Raw genomic sequence first — 5,000 nt, 5'->3', positions numbered from 1 at the left:
CTTTTTTTGCATGCAAGCCAACCGATCGAGGCCATGGGCGCCTGCCGGTCACCGGAGCAACCAGTCGCCGGACAAAAATCGCCGGAAGGCATGCACGCCCTGTATTTCGTTCGAGGGACGTTGGCCGGGGTGCACGCAATGGGAGGCCCATCGCGCACACCTACTCCCCCCGTGGGGGGGGAGAGGGGGTGCCGGACCACCACCCCCTAAAGAGCATTAGAGATTTTACAGATATGCTACCAGTAGACGTTAAAATGTCTGAAACGGGGACACTTTTTCCAAACAAGCAAATCCCACACCGAGGGTGCGCAGGTGCCGATGGTGGTCGAGGCATGTGCCCGCAACAAGGGCCAACGTGAGCCGATGGTGGTCGAGGCAACCGCCCGCACCAGCTCGAGGCATGTGCCCACACCAAGGCCCGGCATGTATCGATGGTGTTCGACGTAGGGGCAATCTTCTGCTGATGGTGGTCGAGGCAAGAGCCCGCACCAAGGGCCAGCGTGTGCCCATGGTGCTCGAGGCAACCGTCCGCACCAGGGCCCAGCGTGTGCCGATGGTGGTCGAGGCAACCGCCCGCACCAGGGCCCAGCGTGTGCCGATGGTGCTCGAGGCAACCGCCCGCACCAAGGGCCGGCTTGTGCCGATGGTGTTCGAGGCAACCGCCCGCACCAGGGCCCAGCGTGTGCCGATGGTGGTCGAGGCAACCGCCAGCACCAGGGCCCAGCGTGTGCCGATGGTGGTCGAGGCAACCGCCCGCACCAGGGCCCAGCGTGTGCCGATGGTGGTCGAGGCAACCGCCCGCACCAAGGCCGAGCGTGTGCCGATGGTGGTCGAGGCAAGCGCCCGCACCAGGGCCCAGCGTGTGCCGATGGTGGTCGAGGCAACCGCCCGCACCAAGGCCGAGCGTGTGCCGATGGTGGTCGAGGCAACCGCCCGCACCAGGGCCCAGCGTGTGCCGATGGTGGTCGAGGCAAGCGCCCGCACCAAGGCCGAGCGTGTGCCGATGGTGGTCGAGGCAAGCGCCCGCACCAGGGCCCAGCGTGTGCCGATGGTGCTCGAGGCAAGCGCCCTCACCAAGGTCGAGCGTGTGCCGATGGTGGTCGAGGCAACCGGCCGCACCAAGGGCCGGCGTGCGCCGATGGTGTTCGAGGCAACCGCCCGCACCAGGGCCCAGCGTGTGCCGATGGTGGTCGAGCCAGGAGCCCGCACCAAGGGCCGGCTTGTGCCGATGGTGTTCGGGGCAAGCGCCCGCACCAGGGCCCAGCGTGTGCCGATGGTTCTGGGGGCAAGCGCCCGCCCCAGGGCCCAGCGTGTGCCGATGGTTATCGGGGCAACCGGCCGCACCAGGGCCCAGGGTCTGCCGATGGTGCTCGAGGCAACCGCCCGCACCAAGGCTCAGCATGTGCCGATTGTGATCGAGGCAACAACCCACACCAGGGCCCAGCTTGTGCCGATGGCGGTCGAGGCAAGTGCCCGTACCGAAGGGCAGCCTATGCCGATGATGGTCGATGCATGTGCCATCACCATGCGTCATCATGTGCCATTGATGGTCGAGGCCTTGGCCGAAGTTCGATTTTGAGCCACGGTGCCCATGCTTGGCTCCAGCATGTGCTGGTGCCGCATTTTTTTCACTCGGGACAGCATCGCCGGAGCATCGCCGGAGCATCGCCGGAGTACCGCCGGAGAACCTGACCGGCGGCATTGGGGTTCCGGCGATTGGGAGGGGGGCCGGGGGGGTGTGCGCACATGATGTGCGATGGGTGCTGGTACTTGGCCTTGTGTTGGCCCCCTATCCCTCATCAAACCTCTGAGAATTCACACCCCCTTAAAGAGCATTTGAGATTTTACAGGTTTGCTACCAGTAGCCGTTAAAGTGTCTGAAATGGGGACACTTTTTTCAAACGGTCACAAAATCTTCTCTACTTCGAGTTTTTAGCTGAATTTTTTTGTGCATGCCAACAAAAATAGAAGGATCATGCCTACAAAATTTGGGGCCAAAAATCCTTATAAAAAAATTTTAAAAAATCCCGAACCGCAAAAAGTTTCGAAAATCGTGAAAAATAGAAAACGAGTCATCTTCCAACGAAACTTCACGTGAAGGCTTAGGGGACCATTGTATGAATTTACAAGCCATAAAAATGGCATTGGCACGGCAGAAATTTGAAGATGTGCCTAAACCCACCAGGGCCCAGCGTGTGCCGATGGTGCTCGAGGCAACCGCCCGCACCAGGGCCCAGCGTGTGCCGATGGTGGTCGAGGCAACCGCCCGCACCAGGGCCGATAGTGTGCCGATGGTGCTCGAGGCAACCTGTCGCACCAGGGCCCAGCGTGTGCCGATGGTGATCGAGGCAACCTGCCGCACCAGGGCCCAGCGTGTGCCGATGGTGGTCGAGGCAAGCGCCCGCACCAGCGCCCAGCGTGTGCCGATGGTGCTCGAGGCAACCGACCGCACCAGGGCCCAGCGTGTGCCGATGGTGCTCGAGGCAACCTGCCGCACCAGGGCCCAGCGTGTGCCGATGGTGCTCGAGGCAACCTGCCGCACCAGGGCCCAGCGTGTGCCGATGGTGCTCGAGGCAAGCGCCCGCACCAGGGCCCAGCGTGTGCCGATGGTGGTCGAGGCAAGCGCCCGCACCAGGGCCCAGCGTGTGCCGATGGTGGTCGAGGCAACCGCCCGCACCAGGGCCCAGCGTGTGCCGATGGTGCTCGAGGCAACCTGCCGCACCAGGGCCCAGCGTGTGCCGATGGTGGTCGAGGCAAGCGCCCGCACCAGGGCCCAGCGTGTGCCGATGGTGGTCGAGGCAACCTGCCGCACCAGGGCCCAGCGTGTGCCGATGGTGCTCGAGGCAAGCGCCCGCACCAGGGCCGAGCGTGTGCCGATGGTGCTCGAGGCAAGCGCCCGCACCAGGGCCCAGCGTGTGCCGATGGTGCTCGAGGCAACCGACCGCACCAGGGCCGAGCGTGTGCCGATGGTGGTCGAGGCAACCGCCCGCACCAGGGCCCAGCGTGTGCCGATGGTGGTCGAGGCAACCTGCCGCACCAGGGCCCAGCGTGTGCCGATGGTGCTCGAGGCAACCGACCGCACCAGGGCGGAGCGTGTGCCGATGGTGGTCGAGGCAAGCGCAAGCACCAGGGCCCAGCGTGTGCCGATGGTGGTCGAGGCTGCCGATGGTGGTCGAGGCAACCTGCCGCACCAGGGCCCAACGTGTGCCGATGGTGCTCGAGGCAACCGACCGCACCAGGGCCCAGCGTGTGCCGATGGTGCTCGAGGCAAGCTGCCGCACCAGGGCCCAGCGTGTGCCGATGGTGGTCGAGGCAACCGTCCGCACCAGGGCCCAGCGTGTGCCGATGGTGATCGAGGCAACCGACCGCACCAGGGCCCAGCGTGTGTGGTCGAGGCAACCGTCCGCACCAGGGCCCAGCGTGTGCCGATGGTGATCGAGGCAACCGACCGCACCAGGGCCCAGCGTGTGCCGATGGTGCTCGAGGCAACCTGCCGCACCAGGGCCCAGCGTGTGCCGATGGTGGTCGAGGGAACCTGCCGCACCAGGGCCCAGCGTGTGCCGATGGTGGTCGAGGCAACCGCCCGCACCAGGGCCCAGCGTGTGCCGATGGTGGTCGAGGCAACCGACCGCACCAGGGCCCAGCGTGTGCCGATGGTGCTCGAGGCAACCTGCCGCACCAGGGCCCAGCGTGTGCCGATGGTGGTCGAGGCAAGCGCCCGCACCAGGGCCCAGCGTGTGCCGATGGTGGTCGAGGCAACCTGCCGCACCAGGGCCCAGCGTGTGCCGATGGTGCTCGAGGCAACCGACCGCACCAGGGCCGAGCGTGTGCCGATGGTGGTCGAGGCAAGCGCCCGCACCAGGGCCCAGCGTGTGCCGATGGTGGTCGAGGCAACCGCCCGCACCAGGGCCCAGCGTGTGCCGATGGTGGTCGAGGCAACCTGCCGCACCAGGGCCCAGCGTGTGCCGATGGTGCTCGAGGCAACCGACCGCACCAGGGCGGAGCGTGTGCCGATGGTGGTCGAGGCAAGCGCCCGCACCAGGGCCCAGCGTGTGCCGATGGTGGTCGAGGCTGCCGATGGTGGTTCGAGGCAACCTGCCGCACCAGGGCCCAGCGTGTGCCGATGGTGCTCGAGGCAACCGACCGCACCAGGGCCGAGCGTGTGCCGATGGTGCTCGAGGCAAGCTGCCGCACCAGGGCCCAGCGTGTGCCGATGGTGGTCGAGGCAACCGCCCGCACCAGGGCCGAGCGTGTGCCGATGGTGATCGAGGCAACCGACCGCACCAGGGCCCAGCGTGTGCCGATGGTGCTCGAGGCAACCTGCCACACCAGGGCCCAGCGTGTGCCGATGGTGCTCGAGGCAACCTGCCGCACCAGGGCCCAGCGTGTGCCGATGGTGCTGGGGGCAACCGCCCGCACCAGGGCCCAGCGTGTGCCGATGGTGATCGAGGCAAGCGCCCGCACCAGTGCCCAGCGTGTGCCGATGGTGGTCGAGGCAAGCGCCCGCACCAGGGCCCAGCTTTTGCCGATGGTGATCGAGGCAACCGGCCGCTCCAGGGCCCAGCGTGTGCCGATGGTTATCGGGGCAACCGGCCGCACCAGGGCCCAGGGTCTGCGGATGGTGCTCGAGGCAACCGCCCGCACCAAGGCTCAGCATGTGCCGCTGGTGATCGAGGCAACAACCCACACCAGGGCCCAGCTTGTGCCGATGGCGGTCGAGGCAAGTGCCCGTACCGAAGGGCAGCCTATGCCGATGATGGTCGATGCATGTGCCATCACCATGCGTCATCATGTGCCATTGATGGTCGAGGCCTTGGCCGAAGTTCGATTTTGAGCCACGGTGCCCATGCTTGGCTCCAGCATGTGCTGGTGCCGCATTTTTTTCACTCGGGACAGCATCGCCGGAGCATCGCCGGAGCATCGCCGGAGTACCGCCGGAGAACCTGACCGGCGGCATTGGGGTTCCGGCGATTGGGAGGGGGGCCGGGGGGGTGTGCGCA

This window comes from Durio zibethinus, unplaced genomic scaffold (assembly GCF_047325235.1).
Source record: "Durio zibethinus cultivar Kanyao isolate XHJ-2024 unplaced genomic scaffold, ASM4732523v1 HiC_scaffold_3, whole genome shotgun sequence".
Lineage (NCBI taxonomy): Eukaryota > Viridiplantae > Streptophyta > Magnoliopsida > Malvales > Malvaceae > Durio > Durio zibethinus.
Note: the sequence above shows the minus strand (reverse complement) of the source record.